This window comes from Crocodylus porosus, unplaced genomic scaffold (assembly GCF_001723895.1).
Source record: "Crocodylus porosus isolate Cpor-Errol unplaced genomic scaffold, CroPor_comp1, whole genome shotgun sequence".
Taxonomy (NCBI): Eukaryota; Metazoa; Chordata; order Crocodylia; family Crocodylidae; genus Crocodylus; species Crocodylus porosus.
Window position 1 is genome coordinate 62,856,400 of NW_017728943.1, and position 27,812 is coordinate 62,884,211.

The 27,812-nt window shown below is 41.6% G+C and overlaps 1 long non-coding RNA gene across 1 annotated transcript in view; it reads right to left on the reverse strand.

Moving 5' to 3' along the window:
• Positions 1-27,812, reverse strand: part of LOC109319721 — a 51,524-nt gene that overhangs the window by 12,407 nt on the left and 11,305 nt on the right. The window lies entirely within an intron of this gene.

Sequence of the window (27,812 nt, forward strand, 5' to 3'; positions counted from 1 at the left end):
TATGATCTATATTTAAACTAGCTCGCTTGGCACAGCAAGCAGGGTTCAGCACAGGTTAACTACCCAAATATTTAATTAGCTGCGTGGGTGGGTTTTTTCAGCTCACACTGAGCTCTATACTGCTGTAGCTATATTGCTAGCAGGACATGAGCTGCCTACTTTAAAGTTAGCTTGGGTGTGTCTACTTGACCTGTATTCATTAAAATATGTAGACATACCCTAAGTCACATTGGAATAGGATTTAGGTTTCCTCCTGTCAGCGTGTGCAAAGGGCAGTGATGCCACTGGACTGCACAGAGCCTTTTAAAAGTCTAAAGCCTGGAGATCATAAATCTGGGGAGCCTCTCCGCGATGTCTGACTCCTGGAACTTTTACTCCAGGACTTTTACAAAGCAGGTGTGGATCAGGATCCCTTCCCACTAAGGATTCTTGGTAATGTATTCTAATAGGCTTTTCCTGCCAGAAGAAGTAGTGCTTGCAATGCAGTTCCCCACTAGAAGGCCTTTCCAGTTCCACTGAGATTAGTTTCAAACTGGTAGGGCACCCTGCTTCCTACTCCTTGAGCTGTTATGCAGTCTTTCCCCCTGGCAGACATTAATATCATCATGCAGTGGGATCAGAGGAACTGTTGTATGCCCAATCCCAAAAGTCATGCATAGCAGGACATGCAATTTTGGGGATCAGGGATACATTTTTTCTTATCCCAATTGCATGACTGCTGGCACAGGGAACCTAGTATCAGGACTCAGTCCCCAATGCCACGCTTTGCACCTGCTGGCAACTTGAAAGGAGTGTGGTGAAGCCCGGCCAGTTAATGTCCTGGGATGCCATGAGTCTGACATCGGGAAAGCTTTCCCTGATCTCAGGTTTGTGCCACTCCACTGCGCACTTGCTTTTTTAAGGTCCTGGGGAAGTGTGAGCCACAGCTTCCACCGTGAACCTGACATCCTGCTGCATACCTGCTTTTAGAGTCCTGGGACACTAGGATCCAGACATTAAGGACAGGTCCCCCAGTGTCAAGTTCTGTAGGCCTGAGATTTTTAAAGGGCTTGGTGCAGCCCAGTGGCACCACTGCCCTTAGAACATGCTGGTTGTCCATAGGCTGGCATGGTCAAGAGGTACACATGCATCTGGTCTGCATGTTCCACTCCTGGAAGCCTACTTGCCACGTCTTAATTAAGCATGGTACAAATCAGCCACAAAATTGTTCCACACCAAATGTGGAACAGGTTTGTGGCTGGTTTGGCATGTTATTGTATCTTAAGTATCTTGCATGTGTGACATGTTGCCATTTATTGTGTAATTAATGAATCACACACCAAATGTAATGTCTGCCTGGGGCCTAAGTAATACAAAATGCCAACGTTGGAAACAAAGGATTGTACCTTTCCTGGCAAAGTATCAGCCACCTCCTTGGGCTTTAGAGTTAAGCTTCTCCTTGCCTGTTATCCCTCTGGCATGATTAAACTTTGCCTGTTGCCTACCCAGTGGCCTAGCTTCAGCAGGAAGATGATACTCATTCCAGGGCAGCATGCTAACCACTGAGCTATTGAGTAATTTCAGCTGTTGGGTTCTCAGTCTCTCATGTGGGAGATGCTCCACTTCGTATACAATAAATGACATATACATTGTATAAAGAAGCACTGTGCTATGGATTCAATCTCTCTGGTTTTGAGAGATCCAATAAGCAATTGAAACAGATGGGAGTTAGATACATAAATACCTCTAAGGTTTGGGCCTGAGGCTATGGATCCTGCAAGTACCCAGGAGAGCTTTGTCTATATGGAACCTCACTATTGCAACAATTCACTTAGGTGCTTTCAATTACCGGAGGAGGGACTGAATCTGTTCTGTCCCTGGACCCATACCAGGTTTGTGAAAACGCATGTGTTTAAAATTTATTGAGGCAGGACAACAAGCCTTGTCAAAATGATCCTTAAAGAAGGGGAGGGTGAGCCCATGGTACAAGAGCTTACCTAGGACTTGAGAGATATGGATTCCATTTCCTGCTGTGCCAGAAACTTCCCGACAAATTTTGGCCTTAGAGGCCTGGTGTGAGGGCATTAAAGGCAATGAGGACTGTGAAGTGCTCAGAAACTACAGTGCCAAAAAAAGTATCTTAGAAGGCTAGAAGTTTTTGAGTTATAGGGATATTTATAAACCTGAAAGTCTAAAAAATACCTGCTTCAGTTGCTTGAAAACAGGTCTCTCGCAACAGAGCTTACTCTTTTTTCATACTTTGATAAAAGAAAATTGCTTCCAGCTTACTGATTGCTAAGTTTCATTCCAGACTTAGCTTTCAAAGCAGAGTTCCACAAACTCCACGCTTTATTTTGCCATAGCTTTGGTCACAAAGGGTGAAATCTTCACTTGACTGAAGCCAATGCATTTTTCACTGTTGACGTCAATGAAGCCATGATTTCTCCCATGCAGTAACACTTGACACTGTAAGGAGCAGTCCAACCAATTTCCCTGCAACAATTCACTGTGTGTTAATACTTAGCAGCTCCTCAGGTGAGGTATAAGTGGATTTTGTTGATTTTAGTGAACCTCTGACAATTTACACCAGCTGAGAATTTACCCTTATGTAAGTATGGTAGAATAAGTCTCCCTAGCAAAAGGGTTTTACAACAAAAGCACTTTTTGGCTTCATGTATAGTGATGTAATGATTATTACTCCTGTCTATTTAATGAGCATTGAAAATTGGTGCTGCATCCTGTAAGCATTACTCAAGCGAACAGTCACATTGATATAAACTATATATTGAGTTAAATGAAACCATTCCCAATTTAAACCAGTACAGCTGAGATCTGGTCTAAACCCTGGTGCAAACATGCACGCGCACACACGCGCGCACGCGCGCATGCACACACACACAATAAGGTCCTAATTAGTTATGCTTCAGACCTCATTTTGGGTACATGCTCAATGTATGTGAAGGATACATATTTCTGTGATTTGTTTTTCTTTCAGATACCTCCAACTGAGGATGTTCTGTGTATAAAAGGTTAAAATTCCCAACATTTGAGCTGATAATATGTATTTCATTGTCATTGTTTATTACAATCCAAGTATTTATTTTAGTAAAAAGCAGTGAGGATTTAAAAATGTCTTACAAAAACTTTTGGCACCACTTTGGGAACTTGTCACTGTTATGATGAAGTGAAGCATCAGATTGGGTCTGGAATAAAGTAAAAGCAGGTGATGCATACACCAAGCACAAGCTGTTGCTTTTTTTATAAAATAAGTAGGGCTACAAGAATTTCTCCAATAGATTTATTCCATTCATAGGAGGACTTGAGTGAGCCTTTTTCTTATCCCCTCCCCCCAAAAAAGCTCTTTACAAGAAAAAAAAATTCAAGAGTTTAAAAATGCATTTAGTTTCTGCATTTGACATGAAACAAAACTATTTGACTAATAACTGACTCTTTAGCATGATAAATTTGATAAATTAGCTGGTGTACTGGAATTGAATTTATATGCAAAACTGCATACAGAACCCTTTAGTTTCTCTAGCCCATTAATAAGATCAGAAAAACAAAACAAAGCATAGATTAGGTTTGTCTTTCAGTAATTGAATCAATCCTGCTGGGTAGAGAATTCAATAATATTCCTTATAATATAGTAAAAGGTCTTGGCAAAAATGTTCCAGTTATGGTTTCATGTATTTTCATGATATGTTTTAACCCCATTTTTAAAAACAAGTGGTCTAGATTTGTTTTTTTTTTAAATAATACCTCATGTAAAGTCAAACCGATACGCAAATAGATCATGTCTATTGCCAAGTATACACCTACAGTGTACTTTCTTTATCCCTTGTACTGGTACTATTTTATAGAGAAGTAAGGTTTTCTTTAACATTTTCATATTTAGCAAAAGAATGTACAGGGGTCAAAGCAGGATTGATTTTAAGGAGTTAGATTTTTAAATCCCTTTAAAAATCAGGACAAAGGATACCACACTATTAAAATAAAATGCTTAAAAATGAAAAGTATTATGCATGCCACACAGTAGAAGATCAGATTTTTATTAATGCAAGTTTTAAATGCTGATTAATCCTCTTGAGAATCAGTTTCCCAAAGCTTTGGCCTGCATTCAAGTCTTTTTCAAAGGGGCACATCACTTCCATTATTCTGAATATTAATTGAACAACATTATAACTAAGGATACAAAGCAAGATTTAAAACATGATTACAGCTGTCATTGCTTACATCTAAATAAGTCATTGGAAATTCAAGCTTAGGAGAAAAACTGTCGTAAATCTCTCTTATCAGAAGAGTGGAGCTTCACCCTCCCCCCACTTTTCTAAAATGAATATGCTGCCCATGTATACTAACAGCTCTGGTTGTAGTTTGATCTTAATATATTCACACAAGCTCATCCCCTTTGGAAACTGTGGATGTATTTTGTCTAGTAAAATTATAAACATCCTAGAAGGACAAACATTCTTTTCTCAGTATTAGGAGGAAAAGAATGATAAGTGTTTGAAGGAACAAAGTGTCCACACACTTGCTTATGCTGAAATTTCTTGTATTTGCTTTGCATCAGCATTTTAAGTGATTAATTCAACATGTGTCTAAACTTAAGCATGGGAACAGCCTTGCTGATTCTTCATATGCTTCAACTTCGGCGTGCATTTAAGCATAGTCCTGAATTAGGAACAAGAAGTATCTCCCTTTGTCTGCACTTGATGATGTTGGAAAGATGCCCTTTTTTTGGTTAAAAGTGATGCAAGGTTACAAAAACATCTAATTCTGATTAGACAAATTGCATTATGAAAGGAGTATTAAAAATTTATTGTCCTATTTACTAAGTTTATTTGTCAGCCATAAAAGGCCAAATCTTACATAACATAAAAAGCATCCAGTCCTAATGATGAAAAAGATATAAAAAGATAATGGTGCAATCATAACATGTCTCAGAGAGTTTGTACATCTCAGTTGCAGTTTGGCACATGGCATAATTGTATTGTGCCAAGCTGGCACCAAATCACAATATGTTAGTGAAAAGGGTCCACAGTTTAAGAGGAAAATCTCGAAGTGTTAACTATACGCTGTCTAATTATACAACCTTACTGTCCCAGAATGTGATTTCTGAAACCATTTCTGACATATGGGAAGAGGGTAGAACAGCTGGTCATTAAGGTTTTCTCAAGACTATTTAGTAACACACTTGAATGTAATTAAAGTGCTACATTAAATACTGCACTTGTGTACAATGTATTTTTAATCTTTATGGCATGTTGTAAAAGTAAATATATGCAAAGCATTAAAGTTTCTCCCCTTCATCTCCTAAATTGTTAAGATAAAATGATATTCCCTACCAGGCTGGATGTATTACCTAAGAATGTGATGATATTTTGTAAGCAACTTGTTTGGCTTGCAATAAGTAACCCTGATGTGAACTGCCAGAAGATGGATCTAAGTTTACATTGATTTCATTTACAAAAGCGAAGCCTAGCATAAAATACTCTGGAAGATGCTGATTCACGTGGGACATATTCCAAAAGACAGTGCTGCCATGAATATTATCTTTCAAAGTTTTCCTAAGGTGGCATTGAAAAAAACCAAGGTGGTCTGGGATCACTTTGACTCAGTTGGGAGTTATTGGAAGAACTATAATGCACTTCAACATTATATTTTCACTCTAAATATGTTATAAACCTGGAGTCTGTGGGTCAACATTTGTTCTTAGGTGTACACCACCCAAGGGGAGTTATATACTGTGAGAGGGAGAACTTGGCTCCCTCTGAATCCACTTGTAATTTTTCAGGCTGATTCAGCTAAGACTCTTAAGATTTGCTAAACTTTAAGCTTGTACATAAGTCTTATTGATTTCACTTGGATTTAAGTACTTACAGTTAAGCATATGCAGAATCAGGTCCCAAATACTTACAGACTTCCATCCTCTGTTTTCTCTGTTATTATTTATACTTACTGGCTGCATCTACGTGAGACGCCTACTGTGCAGTAGCCCATGAGTACTATGCAGTTGCGTTGCGTGGCAAGAAGCATGAAAACGCTATTGCGCAGTAGTCTCAGGGACGCTGACTATACAGTCAGCATCAGGAAAAAGCCATTGGGAGATGCTACTGTGCAGTAACTCTGGTCACTGTGCAGTCAGTTAGTACTAGTTTATACAATCCTAAATAACTGCACAGTAATGACTGAGAAGTCAGTGTCTCGTGTAAATGCGGTCACTGAAAAAGGGCCTGATTCTTTGCTTTTGAAAATCAAGTTAGCTCTTGAAGATGTCAAGTGATTGTAGGGGAGCCTGGAATCAGCCCAACTACATGGAGAAGGACTTTTACATTCATAATTTGCCTTTTGATTCTTGATAGGATTCAAGTAACTACTGCACTAGTACTTGAGGATCAAACAGGGTAAAAAAATCAACATAACCCAAGAAATTAAATTCAACAACAACAAAAAACTCTTTCATTTTGTTGTGGGTTTTTTCACTTTTTTACTTGCTCTTATATACAATTCAAGGACATCACAAACTGAAACCATTCTGAAATGAAAAGTTAAATGTTTTATTTAAAAAAGATTGAAACAAAATGTTTTTATTTTTTCTAATGTTCCCTCCCATTGTTGAAGGAAACTAAATTCAACCACAAATTGTATAATGGTTTGAGGTTTCCTGAATTGTACTTTTATGGTGAACTTGTTATTTACCTAGTTCCAGCATGGATTCCTACAAACTTAGAGGCAAATAGTATCACCACCTTTTTAACACAAATTCCAAGAAAACAGGACAGAAAAAAAACTTTCTAGCATACAGAATTACGAATCAGCTGGAGATCTGAGAGAGGTTAAAATGTAGACACGAATGGAATAAAAATAAGCATCTTTTGCATGCTACCTTTCTATGGTGTGCTGACGCCATTTTCTATTTTTTGTGTCATTTATCAATAATCACAGATATGTAGGTAGCAGACCACCCAAGGGCAGAGTTGGACTTAGCCACCATGTGTGCTCGATGCGCTTCTTTTGCACAGGATAAATTTCACTCATGTATACAGATGCACCCTTTTGAAAACATAGTCTTTAGTGACATTGGCACCCAGAAATTCTATGACATGACTGTTGTGTTTGTGTGCTGTATTTATGCATGACCAAGGGGTTGTGGTTTCTCCTCTTTTTTATTTTTAAAATGAATCAAAAATCATTCCCTTTACAGTAACAAAAAGTGACACATCGCCTCTTCCACTTGTGGCTAGTCTGTAGCTGCTCTCCTGGAAGAGGAGTAGCTGGATGTTTAGTCATTCACCGTGGCTATGTTTACTCATGCACTTTATTGCAGAGTAGACCAAATAGCTGCGGAGTAAAGCATCGCCATCTACTCATGCAATGGTATTAGACCATAGTAAACTAATTTATGCTGCAGAAAGATAGTAGGCTGGGGTAATTTCTTTGATTACACATGCCTGTAGATGCTGACTGCAGGCATAAATTGTGCCCAGCCAGCAGGAGGCCAGAATCCTGACTGCCACCTAGCCACATGGCTCCACACTTTCAGCATCCTCATGCCCCAGCCAGACATTTCACCACCTAACACTGCCACCCAGATCTTGGGGCAAAGCAGGGCAGGAACGGCTCTGGCATAAACTGTTCCACCCCTGCTCTCCTGGGTGCGCATGTAGACGCTGCATCTGGGAATAGTTTTTCCAGTTCAAACTGCTCTAGAGTTTATTGCTTTGAATTAATTGTATGTGTAGATGTACCCACTGTCTCTGTTTGTAGATGAAGCAGGGGTCCTAAATTGCAGCATTGGGTTTTAAGCCTACGTGCCATGCACATGCCCACTTACCTGCCTCTCCGGCAGTGGAGAGGGGAAGCTGAGCTGCCAGCAGAACGGATCAGTCCCCGGGCTATGGTGGGGCTGGTGCTTCCCTCCCCAGCAGTGGCAGTCCACCCCCAGGCGGCACCCACCCACCCACAGGACCCGGCTCAGGCAGTTCCAGGGGGCACCACAGCCATGGAGGGAAGCACAGGCTCCCTGTGTAGTTCAGGCAGGCAGGCAGGCTCCAGGAAGGAAAAAAAAAAAAGATTGCCACTTTTTTTTTCTTGGGTGGAGCCTGCCTTCCCCAGCTGCTGCCAGGCTGGCTTCCTGCAGAGCCCCTGAGGTGCATGGAGGTTGGTGCTTCAATCTGCAACTGTAAGGCAGCAAACTAAAACTCCTTCTGGGGTGCAGTAGTTTGCTGCACCCCAAGTCATTTAAGGTGCATTACGTTCCCAAATTTGCTACAGAGGCTGGAATTACTGTGTAATACGCTGCCGACACATGCCAACACCAAAACCATCAAAGCAGTACAAAAGCATTTAACCCGCTTTAAAGTGTCATGTACACGTGCCCCTTGTTTCATCTACACGCAACCATAGATTCCACATTCATTGACACTTTTTGCATGACATATGTTATATATAACCTTCTGTGGAAGCTATTTTCCATCACAACAATGAAACTGTCAACAAATATTGGGAAGCCTGTGAATGAATGGGACAGAGCTTTCACAAGACTACTGAACTCACTTTTGGAAGAGGAAAGAAAATGGTAGGCTTTGCCACATTGCTAATTCAGAACTAATTGCAAAACTCATCTCTTAGCTTGTCCTTCTTTGTTTTTTCACACACTGACAGGCACATCCACTTGCCTGCATAAACATAAGCAAAAAGCCTTGCTAATCAAGCTGTTTCTCCCACAAGCTAAAAAAGGAAGAAAGACACACTGTTGTTATTCCTATTTTTAGTATTTGTGAGAGATTCATACTGTGGTGAGAAAGACTATTATAAGTACTGAAAGAAGCAAATATGCATTCCATATTACTATATAACTGAATAAATACTGCTGTAAAAACATGTTGTAGTTTGATTTTTTTCTGAAGAATGGCATTTCTCCATATTAAACTGAAACATGCACTTTTAGATCCTTGTTCCTGGTGAACTTGAAAGACAAGCAATGTAGATGTTTGTCTGAGAACCTTTGCTACTTATGCAACCTGGAACAAGACACTTATTCTTCCTGGGTATGTTTACATATGCCGGGAGGCTGCTCCGATACTCTGTAATTATAGTACATCAGAGAAGACTTGATTATTTGATTAATCAAGTCTGCTGGAATGTGTTAATTAGCACACTCCAGCCAGCCTCCACATCTTGTGTATCAGGTCCCTGAGCTTCAAAATGGTGTCAGAGGCACTTTAACTAAAGCTCATTTGATGAGCTTTAAATAAAGTGCCCTCACTGCCATTCTGAAGTACAGGGACGCTGATATATGAGATGTTCCAGGCACTTTAATTACAGCGGATCTTAGAGCCAGTCTAATTAAGGCACCCCAACCATCCCTGGAGCACGTGTAGAACCACCCCCTGTATATAGGTTTACCCAGAGGTAGAATGAGGATAAACTAGGGGAAGTGTCATGTTTGCTCTGTATTTGCCAAGTAAAACAGAGAAGATTGTGCTTATGATCAAGTGATCTCTGTTTTTCTTCTGAGGTTAACCTGCTGTTAGCTGCCACTGTTGGTACCTTCAGAGTTTGCTCAGTATTTTTTATCTCAACAGCCCGCCAAGTATTAGTCCAATTACAAATACCATATTTACCCAAATATAAGATGACTCTGAATTTAAGATGACCCCCCCAATAATTAGATTCTATTAATGGAAAATGTATACATTTGTTATAATTTTTCCTGCATGGACTCCAGTTATTGGAGGATCATCTTAAGTTTGTCCTCCACCTCTCCCCAATACTTCAGGCAGTAGGAGGGACAGGCAATGAGGGAGAAGTAATGGGGCAGGCAGTGTTGGGGGGAGCAGTTGGGGAGGCAATACAGGGACAGGTGGTGGGGGAGAAATGCAGCTTTCCCCGTCACCTGTCCCCTCCACCACAGCCCTTGTGCCTGCCCTCTGCAGCCTCAGACTCTCTCCCCTCTTTCCTCCCTCTGTGCCACTTCTGCCCCTTGGATCCTCCTCCCCCGCATCCATTCCCTGCCTGCTCCTCCCCCTTACCTTTGCTTTGGCGCTGGCAGGCTCCATCCCTGCTGAAGCCTGAGGCATGGACCATGGCTTCGGCCTGGCCCCATAGCAGCAGTGTGGAGCCAGCATTGCTGCTACAGGGCTGGGCTATGCTCCATGTTCCAGGCTGCAGGGGAGACAGAGACTATAGCAATGGTAAGGCAGGGGCATAGTGGAAAAGTGGCGTGGTGGGAAGACAGGGCAGCAGAAGCCCAAGGCTGCATAGGTGGACTGTTGGAGTATACAGAGGTGACAGGTAGGGCAGGCACCAGTTGCAGCTCTGGCCCTGACCTCTGGTTGGGGTCAGAGCTGCAGCAGCTTCCTGCCCATGCCTTCCCATACTCAACTGTAAGATGAGGGGCTTTTGCCCCCATGTTAAACATGGGGGAAAATCTCATCTTTTAATCAAGTTAATATGGTACTAATAATGGCTGAGCACTGAATTATTCAACTCATATTCTTTTGTCTATAAAAAAATGATCACTACAAACATTTTTACTAGTTCACATCAGGAGTTACATATGAGGCTAAGTTCTGAGCTCCAACAAATTCCCATGGGTAGATGGTACTTTGAAAGTAGCCCCCAAAACTGATACAAAGAATGCCAGGCCTAATATCCACCCACAGAAAAAAAAGTGCAGCTGAGAATCTAGACCGGAGCTGGAGCAGAAAGTGGAATTTCCATCATATAGGAGATTCTTATGTTGCAAAATTAGTTTTTATCCCAAATAAAAAAGTCAAAATTAAAAAAATCTTCCTGAAACCAAAAATTCAAAATGATTTATTCAGAATTATTGAAGTGTTTTGTTTAGGTAGAATCAAAAAATTGTGATAAGATATAAAATATTAACATCATAAAAACATTGCATACCTATAACATTAAGTATAATACCTATAAGATAAAAGTTATATTTTGATATAATTAAAAAGTCAAACAAATCGCATTGAAACAGGAAAGCCAACATGAAATGTGTTTGATTTTTCAAAACAAACTGTTTCAACATTAACAAACTTTATATTTTCAAATTACAACAAGAAAAATAAGTTATTTGCTTTGATTTTTTCCAGTGAAAATGCTGAAGAAATCAACATAAGAACATCACTGGCATTTGAACATGACTGTTATTTACTAGGTCAGACCATAGGTCCACCTTGCCCAATATGCTGTATTACAAAGCAGTGAAGAGTGAACGGGGTATAATCAGGGTTTTTTCCACCGTTCCTCTCACCTGCAGCCTTCAGTATTTAAGGCTTAGGAAGTTCTGATTCAGAGACTGTGCTCCTAACTCTCATGCTCAATAGTTACTGATGCACCTTTTCTCCAAGACTTTGTCACATTCCTTTTTGTCCTGTGATGTATTTTGAGTTCAATAAGGCTTCATGTTTTAGGCAGAAAACCACTGGGTTTTTTTTTTAACCTGCCATACTCATTATTTCAGATTCCTACAGTATAGCCCAGTAGCCCACTCACTGAATTCTAGTACCACTAGTGCATATGGAAGAAACACTAGGATACAGGAGGGAAGTGTTCTTTCAGGGATCTGTTATGTGGAATATCCCTTTAGGTTGCACTGTCCCTTAATGTGCATAAATCCCTTATGTTGCAATAAGGTCCACGTTTCCATGTGGACCTTATTGCAACATATCACCTTTGTTCATTCCTAATCTCCAAATGAAGTCATTATTAAAGCTCTGGCTTCCTTTCCTTCAAGCTTCACCATTTGCTCTGAGCCTACTGATGACTAGACTATCTAATTTTTGGTTAGTTCACTCAGTTCTCTAGCTGGATGGTTGAACAATGAGCATTAAATTATACTTATCTTTAGTTGCATAATCTCACCTATTTTAACTCATCTGTTTAAAAAGGAAATTCAACATTATGGCCAAGGCTTTGTTGATTCTAATTTAACTCTGCCTGTAATGCTTTTTTCTGTTTATGATAATAGAAAAAGCATCTTCTGTGACTGCAGAAATCTTTCCCCCCTCAAATCAGTTAATCAAATTACGTTTGATAGATTTACTATTTCTAATTATTCCAGCCTACTAACTCCCCTCAATACTGAATACTACCAAAGCCAAATTGTATAAGCTATTGGTTTTTCACACCTCCTCCTCACTAATGTAAGAGGTGGTTTCCTTGTAATGAACATGCAAGACTCCCACTGAAGTCAATGGAAAGCAGGAATTGCAGGTATCATTTGCACCTAGTCTTTAATTTGCTGGTAATATAACAAAACCAGTTTGATAGTTCACATACATGTAAAAACCTGATGAACCAAACACACAGAATTTATCTAGCAGTACCGACATGCCACATTAGGAGGGGAAAAACAAAAGCATTAATGGGCATGTCTACACGAACATGAATGGTGTGTGCCCCAGGTGACTGCGGAGGCATGGCTGGCGGCAGGAGCACGGCAGTGCTAAGTGTGGAGCTCCAGCAGACGCCTCTGGCATTGTCGGCGGTGGCTGTGGGGGTGGTGGTGAGTGCTGACCAGGTGTCGATGACCACCTGCACTTGCCACCAGTAGTGGTGGTGGCAGCCAGCAATGATCGTGGGCTGCCCGCAGATACTGCTGGAGATGTCAGCAGCAGGGTGGCAAACAGTGACCGCCTGCAGGCACCACCAACCTTGCCATGCTCAGGGGGTGCACCTGCATGTAGCCCCTATGTGTTGTCCCTCCTCATGAATAAACTCTGGAGCATATTGCTCTGGAGTTTATTTGTGTGCAGCATCTGGAGCCCGATTGGACCAGTCTGGGTTGGCAAGGCATCTGGGGATCAGCCTGCCAGCCCAGGGCTGCACCAATTGGGCTCTATGTGCTGCAGAGGGGCTGATTGAGGCACACAGGTGCTTCAGCATGGAGGGCTGCCTACTGGCTAGTCCTCCACTGAAGCATCCTGTGCCCCAGCCAGCCAGGGCAGTGTCTACATGTGCTCTGCTGCACGTGAAAAAACTCTGCAGCAGAGCAGTACAATACTTGTATTTTACACAAGTACTACCCTGCTGCAGAGTTTATTAGTTTCATGTGCCCTAATGGTGGCACACATGTAGACTCTGAGACATTTTCTGCTCAGTTAATTTGTCAACTGTGCAATAAATGTCTCATGTAGGCATGCCCAATAAGGTTAAACAAGTATTACAGAGACAAGGACCTGGTAAGAATCAAATGCATGTTCAAACGGTATTAATGGAAAGTATGTTCATGTATGGAGCAGGGCCCTCTACTAATATTGTTTCAACAGTGACACCTATTTTTTATCCCTCTAGCTAAATTTCCCTTCTCACTAGCGTTATTAAGTTTGATGGAAGAAGCCAGAAATATGCTACGTTAAGTCTGAGTTCTTCACAATAATTTTGATAAACAACAAACTGCAGGATGAGAATTCAAATGAACAAAGCATTAAGCAACCTCTGAAAAAATATTAAAAGAATAACACAGTAATATGAGACACAAACATAGCCACAAGATACTACAAGATGCCAACACCTTTGAGCTTGATTCTGCAGACTGCTGAGTATTTGTCACAACTGCTTGTAAAAGACACTCAGCACCTTCTTAGCACACATAAGACACAGATGTACACTTTTTTTTTTACAGTCAGGAAACTCCAAAATGTACAAATAACGTTTCAACAAATATGTTCAAATTAAAACATAGCTACTTTGAAGCTCAAAGCGTGAGAAATTGTAGCTATCAATATAATTTTTTCCACAGACAACTAGAACTTGAAAACAGAAATCTCCTCACCTTTATATAAATGAACTAAAAAAAATTGCTAAAGCATTTTTGAAGAACATATGGGTATTTTTGACAAAATATGAACTGTTGTAGAAAACGTATTTTTAAAAACAATTCCATTTTTTAATTGAAAAGTGAACATTACATTTCTGAGCAATTTTTAGCAATTGCATTTTTTAAGCAATGCACATCTATTTGTAACTACAGGTAATTTTTTTCACAGGAAAATATAATTACCTGACCAAATCTAACTTTTCTCATAGGAGCTTTCTGAGGATGAGGGAGTAAGTTTCACAAGTGCTTCTTTGGACACCATTTAGTTCAAGAAGTTCTAGCAGTGAAGATAAGTGAAAACTAAACACTGAGCTCCCATTAAATCTTTAGTCTGAGTTTGCAAGGCTAGTCGAGAAAAAAGTCTTTTTATTTATAATTGGATATGTCTACACATGATATTAATGCACCTGAATAAACTCCTGTGTGGTTTATACAGAGTTTATTGCTACCGGGTGCAGTATTTATACATGTGCCTAGGACCACAGCAAGTTCAGCTGGGACAACGCAACCCCAGCTGGCAGGGGGGCTAGAGGGCCAGCCTGCTATTCTGGCACTGCTCTGACATGGCTCAACATGCTGCCAAGGGGCTGACTGGGGGACAAGGGTCCTCCAGTACAGGGCTAGCTGGCAGTAAACTAATTAACTCTGCTGTAGGATAGTAAACTAATTAACTCTGCACATGTAGACAGTGATGCTTTACTGTGAAGCTAATTAGTCAACTCAGCAGTAAAGTGTATGTGTAGCTGCACCCACTGAGAGCATCTAAGGCAGTCACTGAATCACTAACAGGAATGGGACCCAATTGTACCATTACTGCAGTCACTTTTCAGACCAGAACTACACTATAAAAGCTCCATTTTCATCATTAATTTTGATAAACATATTTGTCATGCAGGCGACTATGTACAGTAACAATCTAGTAATAAATGCATACAACACTTATATACCCAGTTTGGTAAAATCCCTTTTAGTACCTTCCATTGTCCCTGAATGCAATAAAATAGAAGAGTGACAATGGGCAAAATGTTGTGGTAACATGCTATTGTAATGTATTCCACCATTAATCATTTTGTTATTGCATGACTTTTTAAGTACCCCAGCTTGACTCTAGTTCAACACTGTATGGGCCTGATTCTGTCTCTCTTAAAACTGAGGTTGAACTGAGTGTAGTATAGATAGAATCAAATATTGCTTAGTTCAGTGGTTTTCAATCTTTTTGGTTTCAAGGCATCCCTAACTGGACTTGAGTCACCCTTCATAACTTTTGTAAATTGAGTGGCACCTAATTTTAAAAATTAATTCATATATTACGGTGCTTACTAGGGGTGTGCAAAGTGGGCCCTATTTGATTTGGATTTGGCCCGCATCAGGGACAGTGATTCAATTTGTTGATATGGATCACTGTCCCTGATTTGATCTGGCTGAATCCAAATCTGAAGATTCAATGCTGATTTAGAGAAGCAGTGATTCAGACATGGATACAGATCTAAAAATTTTTTCTACATACCTTGAGGTACCAGCACAGCTTGTGAACACTGCGATGCTGGGGCAGATGGAGCATGCCACAGGAGTGCAGGCGGGCCCCCTGCATGCTCGGTAGCAAACCTGGAAGTTGACCAAGAGTACTTCTGGTCCATCTCCGGGTCTTCCAGGGATTGTGTGGGAAGGGGCCCCCCGCACCTTTCAGCTCAGAGATTGGCTATAGGGGGACACCAGGTGTCCCCCCCCAAATCCAGAAGGAACCAGTTGCTGAGCTGGGGGAGGGGTGGACACGGGGGGCCCCAGTACACTCCGCCGCAGACGCGGAAGTGGACTGGACGTGCTTCTGGTCCACTTCTGGGTCTGCTGCCGCACACGCTGGGGAACTCCTCACACTTCTGTGGGACGCTCCATGAATCCCAGCATCGCAGCATTCACGAGCCACCTGCTACCTAGAGGTATGTAGAGAAAACATCGAAAGCTGTGTCTATGTCCGAATCTCCGAATCAATTTGGAGGGTTCCAATTCAATTCAGGGAGATTAAAGGGTCCTTTGATTTAATTCAGATTCAGAGATTCGGCCACTGAATCGAGCTGAATCTCTGCCAAATTGAATCAGGGACTGAAGCATCGCATAGCCCTAGTGCTTAGCTCCTTGCAGAATGATTGGGCAGTTGTGTTGGGGACAGAGCCAGGCAGGGACAAGTATGAACCTGGACTTACTTATCTTATCTGCACACACATCAAGGCACCTTTCAAAGCATCTGGCAGCACCACAGCTTGCCTTGGCACCCTGGTGAGAATCACTGACTTAGTGTAAAGGTTGGGGGGGGAGCTTTTATTCTCCTTCTTATTCTATATTGTCACTCAGCTAAAAAATCTTTGCTTTATTTGAACATCAACTTCTAACACACCGTGATTTTTTTTTTACATCGTGAGACGTTATCTGGCGTCAAACAACACATGTAATCTGTACACACACACACTATCTGTACCTGGTTTCCCCCACTCTTTTTTATGACAGGTAGTTTTATCAGGATCCCAAGATAATAATATACCCAAACCAGGCTGAATTTCCAATATTAAGATTCTCCTCTCATTATATCCTTAGCTAAAGTAACGGCAGCTTGTGCTCAGGAATCTCCACTACTTCAGCACTTGGATTACAAAATATTGGTATCACACTTCACAAAAAATTAAGGGGGGAAAAATATAAAAGGAGTATCTACTTCATCTCCATGAAACAATTTAAAAGGCTGAGTTTTGTTATTTCAAAAATAATCTAAGCTGCTTCTCAGAAAAATGCAATTATATGCAATGAAAAAACGCTATGGTGTGTATATATAAAGTATTTAAATTTTCACTCAAATTCTTATGTTCTCATAACAACGTGCACACTAGACTTGAAGTACACATCTCTTTATACACTCTATTACCTCATTGCCATTTACTTGTTGGTAATGAATGCTTATGTTAACAGAACAGCATGCTGATGCATTTTTTCTGCCATTGTATGTAACATATTTTCTAATTCTTCTGCTCTATTCAGCATTTGACCCCAACGATAGGGGATTATGGTATTAACTCTCTACACAGCACACATTCTTTACAGACTTTCACTAAATACTGTAAGCCTGCTGCAGAGCGGAATAAAAGTGAAAGCATACCGTCTGGTCTTAAGCTGTGCACACAGAGGGTCGTGATCCAATTGGAAGGGAAGCAGAATTTTAAAAAGAAAGAGGTTTGACAAAATTTTAATCCTTGTCATTTTCATTTCTCTTACCCTGTGGATTTGGGTGATTTTATTTACACTGTCAGCTTGAGCCTGGGGATTGAAAATCAGGCTTTTATGGAGATTATTAAAAGTACATACAGTACACTAAAGGTTGGACCACTGGTATAGGCTGCTAAAAATATGAATGTGGATGCTCTGCATTATACGTTTAAGGAAGTCTGCTGTATCCTCCCTATAAGGCTGGACTTAGCAGCTCTGCTTATGGTGATTATGATGAAGTGGATGTTTTAACAAGGATGTTTATGACTGGTGTCAAAGTGCTAAAGGTGTAGTTAAGAATAGAGGGCCGAGATTGTGTCTTTAAACACAAACTAGATAAGTGAGTAAGCACCATCCCCTTAGAGGTAGATCCAGAAGCCTCTTTGATTGGGGACATGTAATTTTAACTAACTCACCTGGGTACTGCTAACAGTACAATTGCAGCAGCATGGAGCTCAGCAAGGGCTAAAACAACTTTTGTACCCGTCCTGGGCAGCTTTTGCAGCTTTGCCAAGTTCTATGAGTCCACAGCTAGACTGCTTACAATACCCAAGCTAGCTAGTTTAAAGCTAGCTCAAGGTCATCTACACTACCTTACAGTCACAGCTATGATTGCAACATAGAAGTGACTCCAGAGACACTGGTCTGAGCCACAGTTTCCATCTTCATTCATCCTTGCCCCAGCTTAGCATAACGATTTACATGGCTTACACCCAATTCTGACTCCTACATGCCGGCTGAGTTGAATTGGCTGGTGCTGTTGTGGGGTAGGCTGTGCTCAAGACTAAATGTCCCATGCATAGGCATAATGGAGGTTCTTACTTCCGCTGACCCGCTCTATGGGCATATTTAACTTTATGCACACACAAATGACAAGTCTTCTAAAAGTAACTTACATCTCTACAGTGATGGACTCATCCAATAATTGTAGAGAGTGCTGGATTCTTTCGGACCCTCAGTTGATGTGCAACGTAGAGGCAAGGAGCATCCCCCCCAAGATTTCCAGACTTTCCTCGTGGGCAGCTACAACTGGGTCTAATACTGTCACCATCTCAACAAGGAGAGGGTCAGGTCCTTATTTCAGCCAGAAGAACAGAGATACAGGGTTTGGTGCCTCCTCTCATAGGAGTGCACTGTGCAGTGCAGCTCCCAGTATCCCCGAAAATTTTTGGCTTGAAACAGAGTATCTCCCCCATTATGAGCTGTTGTTGAAGAAGTCAAAACAGGTGAATAAATAGGCAGGAAATACAGCTGAATAAGGTGAGAATGCCAGACTGGAACACCGGACAGCATTACACTCAGAAAGAGGTGAACCTTCACATTTTTAATTTTTCCTGTGGAAATAGAGAAGCCTCACCAGTGCAGTACACCAGTGCAGTACCTGCACTCTGGTGGGATGCTCCATCCTCCCCAGCATTGCCATGTTCATAAGCCATGCTGATACCTCAAAGTATGTAGAAAAAACTTCTAGATTTGTGTCAATGTCTGAGTTGATGATTCTCTGAATCAGCATTGAATCTTCAGATTTGGATTCAGCTGAATCGAATCAGGAACAGTGATCCAAATCAACGAATTGAATCACTGTCCCTGATTTTTCAGATTCCAGTCAGAAACATCAAACTGGTACATAGGTGTCAACACAAATCCTTCTGCTCTGCTAATGTCAAAGTCTGATTTGCAACAGGAAGCACATAAGAGAGATTTAAATTGAAATCCCAAAGTCAAAACTCCTGGGCAGCCCATGACCCCTAAAACAGACAAGCACAATTTTCAACATCTGCAAAATGTGATTTGATGTTTAGAGGATGCTGCCGATTACAGATGTGATCCTGCTCCCAATCCTGTCAATGGCAAAACTCCAGTTGATTTCAATGGGGGCAGGATCAAGGCTTTAAACTCCAGTCCTGAAAACAGACACTTCACACATGCTTCACTATATACACATAAATAGTCCTATTAAGTGCAGTGGGACTCTTAAAGCACATGCATAAATGTTTGCAGGATCAAGGCCATAGTCTCTGGGTTTTCACATAGATCTCATTAATATGACTATTAAAACAATCCCGCTTGAACCCTGAATGAGGGACTAGCAGCGGCAGGCTTGTTCATCTTAAAAAGTCAAAACAATGCTTTTCTACTTCAGGAAAATGTTTGCCTGAAATCAAAATATGTGTTTATCATGAAGGATAATCTACTGTAGCTCTCTAACCTCATCTGTGTTAGACACGTAACTGGGGCTTTTAATATGCTAAGAAATGAAATGGGCAGAAGGGTATGTATGACTTGGATGTCAAACAATTGAAAATTGACTTAAGCTGGAGCCATCTAACTTGAATGCCAGCAGCACAGAATTTTATAGATGTGCTAGTTACATAGCTTCCTAAGCCAATTCACAACACACTTAAAGTATCTTCTGCTATGGGGACTGATCCAACTTCCATTAAGTCAATGGGAGCCTAGCCGTCAGTTTCAATGGCAGTTGGATTGGGCCCATACTGAAAATTTGGTCACAGCCTTGAAAATGCTTTCAGTGAGCTAGAGTCCTGCTAAGATGTCTAAATTGGCATCTCATAAACATCCAGACTGAGAATGTCTGCCTTATGTTAGAACACCCTGCTTGGTGCCTGATCCTGCAAGATACTCAATACCCTCAGCTCCCATCTATTGTAAATAATCAGTACTTCTCAGGGGCTGCTCAGCATCTTGCAGGTTTGAACCTCTTGTCCTTAATACCCTCTCATTCCTATTATTCCCCTATTACCCAGGGATAATCCCATGGCATTATTCCCATTAGGCCACTTGCCATTATAGTCCCATTAGGCCACTTGTTCCCTATACACATCATTATGTCTTTCAAAATGATCTAAACCTATCTTTTGTGTTCTATTTCTTTAGTAAGATATATGCATTTTTAATGTTTATGTAGGTTTCTAACAAGGCACCTGTATTAGAAATACAGTGTTATAAAGTGGCTGTAATGTTCTATGAATCCAGTACATAGGACCAACTCTGAGGACTGGGCAAACCCATATGCCTAAATATTTTTAGCACAAATGCTTTTTACCTGTTCTCAGCCATAGAAGAAAACTTAAATAGCATGTAGTAAACATTGCAGCAAAGGCATCATTTCAACTTACTTGCTTATTTCATACAACTAGGATTTTCTTGTAACTGGGCAGGTCTACACATACAATTCATGTGCACAAATACACTCCAGAGTACATTGGTCCAGAGTTTATTCATGTGCAGTATGTGGAGCCTGGTCAGAGCACCCCTGCTGGCAGAGGACTCAGGAGGAGTCAGCCTGCCAGCCCAGGGCTACTCCTATCGGGCTGCACATGATGCAGAGGTACTGGCTGAAGCATGAGGGTGCTTCAGTTTGGGGCTGGCTGGCAGGCAGCCCACAAACTGAAGCACCCTGTATCCCAGCCAGCTGCTGCACAGCATGTCGAGCCCCAACAGAGCAGCCAGCCCAGGGTTGGCAGGCTGATCCCCTGGGTCTCTTGCCAGCCTGGGCTGCTCTGACAGGGCTCCACATGATGCAGAGGGGCTGACTGGTGTACGAGTGTGCTTCAGTGCAGGGCTAGCCAGCAGGCAGCCCATGCACTAAAGTACCCTCGTGCCCTAGCCAGCTCTGTCACCGTCTACACATGTGCTGCAGTATATGAAACAATGCCACTGAAGGGTACTACTTGTGTTTAGCTGGACTACCCTATGGTGGCATTTATTAGTCTACCGCAACCTAATAGGACCGCATATGTAAACATTTTTACTGCGGAGCTAATGTTAGGGTAGCTAATTAGGTAGCTCCACAGTAAATGTCTTGTGTAGATGCACCCGCTATCTTTAAGCTGTCAAGAAAATAAAGAACAATCGTTATTATTTTCTGTCTTTAGTATCTGTGAGTCACAGACCTGAGTTTCAGGACTTTACAAACCACTGTATTTTCAATTCATCTTTCTCCTTGATTAATTGCTAAGCTGCTGCACAACAGTGATTTCAAAATGAATTCGTCAGTAAGCCCTCTTCTTTGGCACTGGATGCTTTTTAGTGTCAGTGCCACCTGGTGTACTGACTGGCTCGACAAGGGAACAGCACATGGCAGGAAATATACACGGTCAAAATTGTTCTTTCTCCTGCATACCTTTCCACTGTACCGAACCTTTGCATCAGCACCCTTCCATCATCCCTCCAAGTCTGCAAAGAGGGGTGCAATGGTGAGGAAGCACAACAGCAAATTCTTGAGGAAACCCTAAGTCCAGTTTTTGACTATTACTTTAAAGGCTAGCTGGTGCTTGTAGGCAAAACCCTAAGTGAATAGTGATTCACAAGCTGCACCACCCCAAGAAGTACTCTGCTGAAACATAGTTTTCTGCCTTGTTCTCCTGCTGCTTGGCTCCAGGTTCTTGGGTGATTAACATTCACATACTTTTACTCCAGCACCTAACTTGAGGTCTCAGTAGTCCAGGCTGACTCAGTAAAAAGTGGATGGAAATCAGACAGTCCACAAAGTTGCCATGCAATTCTACAATGGGAGTTTTGCTCTCCATTTGCAGAAAATAGTATGACCTAAGCTTGAAGAGTGAGAAAATGTTGTACGTACTCTCTGGGGCAGTTTTTATTTCACACCAGATTTAAAAGATCATATTCTAGTTGGCAAGTGTAAAAGCCTGCTGGCTTATGCAGGTTGCCTTTTGCTCACTGCAGAGCCCTTCAGCCAGTCTACTCTTTAGGTTACAAACAAGCCAACAAAATAAGCAAACATAAACCCTTTTGCCCTGTCCAGGGCACTCAGCTGCCTGGCCCCATTCTTATAGCAAGTAGTTGCATTCCCAGGTTGCTTCTTCCTCTCTTGCTTACTTGTCCGGGATTTTTCAAAAGAAGGACACTCCCTGCCTGTCTAACTGCCCTCTCAAAAGGGCTGACTGTTCCCTTGTAAAGGCAGGGTAGATTTGTACCTTGTAGACTAACCAAAATGTGTGTGTGTATCAATCACAAGTTTTGCGGGCTGAAGCTCACTTAATCAGATGCTGCGAAAGGATGTGCACAAAGCAGTTGATAAGCAGGAGACAGAAATGGTAGAAAGGAAGGGGAAACAAAAGGCAGAAGGGAAGGGGAAACTACCTTGTTTCAGCAAGATAGTGTTGCTGCAAATGTACACGTAGACTAACACAATTTGTCATTTGCTTTTAGATCTGATCATGAGCGCAACTAGAACTTAAAATGATAGAGATTCCCAGTTTGCTGTACAATTATAGCAGCACTAAACTGGTTGCTTTCATAAGAAATGGTTGCACAGTGGCAAAGTACCCATGCATGATATTGCACAATATTCTTTAGAAGCCCAAGTGTAACTCCCATTAAAACTAACAGAGTTTATATCTCTTCTCAAGGGTGGCACCTCAGCACTGTCTAAACACTAGCACTTAGGATAATTTTATTAGTAGGGAGTATTTGCTACCTATTGAAGCATGAGACTATATTCTAAAGTATCTCTAGTGAGCTTCTCATCAAAAGCTTCTTTTCCTCCTCTCCTGGCCTGGCATGTCTTAGCTCATAAGGTCTGAGAGGATGACAGCATAAGATGGTGCCATATTTCAGACCAGAGGACACATCTTTCTCAACTCAGTTCACACATCACCATTCTCAGCTGGCAGTACAATTCCCTTAGGAACCATGGTTATATCCCTTTGTGCCTAGACCTTACACTCTCCAAGGATGAGAATAAAAAATGGAGGGAAATGACTGTTGATTGAATTAATAGTAATATATGCATTAAAATCCATGTGGCCTCAAAGCAACCTGCTGTATCATCTCTACCAGGCCCCAGTTCTGGTCTTTGATCATTGACAAAGGAAGAGGAAGGTAGTGGAGTTACAGCTCGCTTACTTCCATACATTCCAACATATCTATTCTATAAAGTGAAGCATGTGACCCCAACTCAGTATAAATTTAATTCTATTTAATCACATTGAGCCAATAAAACTGCAGCAAGTTTTATTGGCTAACTGGAATCAGCAAAATCCTTACCCTGAAATTCAGTTTCAGGGGAAAGTGTGTCTCATGCCAGACTGCAAAGAGAAACTAGCTTTGCAATAACAGACACTAAGCACTTCACTAGGATAGTTTATTCAGGGATGATTCTGCTTTGCAGGGGGTTGGACTAGATGACCTCCTAAGGTCTCTTCTAGCACTTCTTTTCTATGATCCTATGATCCTAGTCATATGCACAGGGCGAACTGCCTGAGGAAATGCAAGAAAGCCTGTGGAGCATGTATAGTAGAAGTTACAGAGAACAAGTTGCAGAATCTGTATCAGTGGGTCACAGTGTATGGACATGTGCAACTCCTTACCATCCAAGATGAAGCCAATATATCCATCATTTGGAAACAGCCTTTATAGACTTGGATATCTACCAAAATATCTGCTTTGCCACAGCAAGTTGTGCATCGGAGATAACTTAGCCATTTGTAAGGTGGCAAAATGACACTATTTGGGCCACCCATCACTGTTCTGTGCACAGATCAAGCCCTGTTTTGCCATAGCACTGGCCCAGTGGCATGGGATCCCTCCCTATTGCCCCAGGTAAAAGAAAAACTTTGAAGTATCAAAGGAAAGATCTGTGTGGAACAATTCATCTGTGCAGCACTGCTCCTTATTTTAGGCCTGAGCTTCCATTTGTAAATCCAGGCTAGGGGTGAAAAAGTACCATTGTAACATGATGATGTTCTTCCTGCTGAATGCCTTTCCTAACTGACACCTTACAAATGCCGAAGCATTTACTGCAGGGGCATGATATCAGGAAGAGGGAGTCCAAAGAAACAGCAGCCATTGCTGTGTCTCCATAGAAGATGTGATATTCTTTCCTTGCAGATATTTGGGATGGGCCTGGACACAGCATCACAATTCTACAACACTCGGTTCTCCTACTTCCAGGTGGAGAGATCAGAAAACCTTACAAGAGCAGCCCAAGGTGGGTTTTCTGGCCCCCTGAGCCTCTTGTGTGGGTTTTTTCACAGGAGGTAACAATCTAGCTTGGAAATGTGTTTGCTTTCACTTTCTCATGTTAGGGTAGCAACTTCCTCCCATGGTAGAGTTTGCAGGACATTCCCCTAACCTAACCCACCCTGACTCTAACTTCACATTCTTTGTGTACTAAGTCTGCCATCCTTTTGCAGGGCTCCTTGCACAGGCCCGTCTCTGTGCTGTAAGTTGGCATGAAGACAGCATACCAAGTAGGAGGTTTTGGCTTGCATGCAAAATTTGGAGAGAGGCTTTGTAGAAAGTTGATACACTTTTTGGCGTGCAAGCCTGGGGAGCATATGGCCCATTGCTTGCAAAATGCTGATATTTTAAATTGGGGGAAGAAGAGAGCATGGCACGTTTGCTTTACTTCTTCAGTGCCACTCTTTTTGCCAAAACCTTCCCTGCTCACTCACCATTCTGGATCATACCGTTCCATCCATTTTTAAAGAGAACTCCCTGTTAACTTCATAACCAGTTGCACAAGATGGCTCCATATTAGATCAATGAAGCATCCTTCTGCCTAATAGCTAAAGAGAAATGCCCACCAAGAAATAGCTAATATAAGCATGCAGCCAGTGCATGACTAGCTCTCCTCACTCCTGAACTCTGTCTGCAGCTGGTCCTGCTTATACTTTCAACAAACGTCCAAACAATCAAAACTTTATGGTCTGCTATTTCCTTCCTCCCAACAGCACACACCGGTGCTCTTGAGATGCTGCAAAATTGTCACTTCCACCTTGAACTGGTGGTTGACCTGAGCAGAGAGATGCCAGGAAATGAAATAGAGTCCTTAAGTACAGGCAGAATAACTGCGCTAATCCAAACACAGCTCTGCTAAGCCACTATAGTAGCTGTCAGAATGTGGCTGAAGGGTTTTTTTTTTTCCCAGGCCATTTAATAATGCTGAAAAGTACAACATATTGTTTTTGAAAAAGTTAATAAAATAGTAGATAAAAGGTGACCCGTGAGACATTAATTTACTTGAATTTTCAAAATGCTTTTGATAAGGCCTCTCATAAAAGACTATTAAGGAAAATAAATAATAGTGGGGTTAGGGACAAAGTCTTTGTTAAGGATTAAAAACTGGTTAAGCAATAGGAAACAAAGGGTCATAATGAACAGCTGCTTGTCAGAGTGGAGAGAGGTTAATAGTAGGGGACCCCTGGATCCTGTATCTGAACCAATGTCATTGAATATAATTGTGAAAGAACTAAAGGAGGAAGTGCCCAGAGTTAGGGATGCTGGGTGATGACTTTGCATGTATGTGGACCCAATCCTACTAGATTTCTTCATGTTAGCAATGGTCATTCATGTATTTAGAACCCCCTGAGCCAAAGTGAACTGTGTGCAAAAGTGACTCATCTTGTTTGCAAAAGTTGGCCTTTACTTAAAAATAATTGCAAGATTGTGAAAGGGCTCTAGATGAACTTAAATGCAGCAGTAAACTGGCAACATGATGCAGACTCAGTCAATTTGGAGGACATGTAAGGCTATTCATATAATCAAGGCAGCCTATCTTTTACACCAATAGGCTCTTTCAAGAAAACGTCCCAGGAGGCTTTGCAGATACATCATGCTGGGCTCAAATTCACCACCACTATTCACACTGGGTGTAACTACACAAGACACTATGGCACTGTAGCATCGCCTGGCAAAAACCATGATGCTGCCACTACATCGCCGTAGCAACATGCTTTCTTGTTATAACATTGCTACAATGACATAGCAGCCAAAAATAACCATGCCCTCACGGTGCAGTATGGGCTATTACTGTGCCATCTTTGAGTACATCCATAAGAAAATACTAAATGATGAAGTAGTAACAAAAGCACCATACAGCCATGTGTAGATGCACCCACTGAGCAGTGATTTACCATTCAGAAAATCTAACTTGGTTCAAAAGGATGACACAGTGGTGTTAGAAGAACAAATTTGTCTGGTATGCAAAAGTGGAAAATAGGGTGTTTGGTTGTATTAATAAAGAGGATATATAATGATGGAGAATGTTAAAATGGCATTGCCTCAAACAGATCCTTCCTATTGTATTCTCTCTAGCTTTAGTCCCTTAACCAGAATTAAGGAGGCCTGAACTGCTATGTTCACAGAAGTAACACAGCTTTTCAGAGAACGTGTGATGTGCATGATCTTTTAGAGTGCATTAATTTCCCTCAAAAGTGACAAAAGCTTCATCACTGCTATGTTTAAAGCTAGACTACAGAAGACAGCTAGTAAATGTACAATAGGGAACAATCCTAAATAGAAAAGAATGTGATGATCTAAGAGGCCCTTTACACCTCGCGGCTTTATGGGAAAAAACCATGGCCACTGAGGTGCTCAGGAGTCACTTGTTTGTATAGGACTTCATGATTGAATAAGATATAATGCATCAAGGACCCTAGGTGAAGCATGATAACTGGCTTGTACTATAATACAGTCCTAGACTCATAGAAAAGTAGGACTGTAAGGGACTTCCAGAGATCACTAATCCAAGCTCCAGCTTGAGGCAGGACCGTCCCTATCCAAATGATCCCATATTATGTCCTTGTCTAACCTATTTCTAAAACAGCAGTGAACCCTATTACACAACTACAAGGCATTATGCCCAAGGACACTAAATGCACTCTAGCCTGTCACAAGGGCTGTCAATGTCCTGTCGCTGCAAGGGTTGTTAAAATGAGCTGGAGAGATCCAAGAAAGAGGGTCATGTCTGCCATCCCCTGTCCTTTCCCCCAAGTGTTCGTTCCTGATGTTGGGTCTAAACCTACTTCGCTGCAACTTCAAGCCACTGGTCTGTGTCCTAGATATTTGAGGGGTACTATCATATCCCCTCTTAATTGCTTTTTCCATAAGCTGAACATGCCTGTTTCTTTCAACCTCTCTTTATATGACTTGCCTTCCAAGCACTTTATCATTTCTGTCATCCACCTCTGGATGGTAACTTTTCCATGTCCTTTTTAAAATGTGAAACCCCAAACTTCACACAAAACTTTAGATGAGACCAACTAGTGCTGGTATTAATGCTGCACAAAATCGTACTTGTATTTTTGTTGATGCATCATGCTGTAGACTCATACTGAATCTGTTATTCAACAAAACTCTTAGATCCTTCTCCACAGTGCTGTCATCCATCCAGCCATCACCCATTTTGTATTTGTGGGTTTTTTTTCTTTAATCTTCCTAAGGTGTAGCACCTTGCATTCATCAGTATTAAAATTCATCCTGTGGGCTCTAGCCCAGCTTTCCAGTCTATCAAGATCCTTCTGAATTGTGCTCCTGTCCTCCAGCATGTTCACAATCCTTTCCAGTTTCATGCCATCAGCTCATTTGCTCAGGAAGCTCTTGTTGAACAGCACTTGATCTAGTACAGATCCCTGTGGCACTCCATTCAAAACCTCCTGCCATTCAGACACAGATCCATTTATATTTACCTTTTGCTTGTGTCTATTGAGGCAGTCATCTATCTACCATCAGTAGTTTCATTTAGCCAACCTTTCTCCAATTTAGTTATGAGAAGGTCAGTTGGGATGTTGTCAACACCTTGCTTAAGTCCAGCTACACTATATCCACTGTATTCCCTTCATCCACTCAGCTAGTTATTTTGTGAAAGGAGATTGTCACGGAGTCACATAGGTGCCCCGTGAGTGTGAGGGTGATTGGCAGAGTTGTCAATCACCCAGGCAGCTCAGGTGCCTGGTTGCCGGGGCAACCAGGTGGTCAC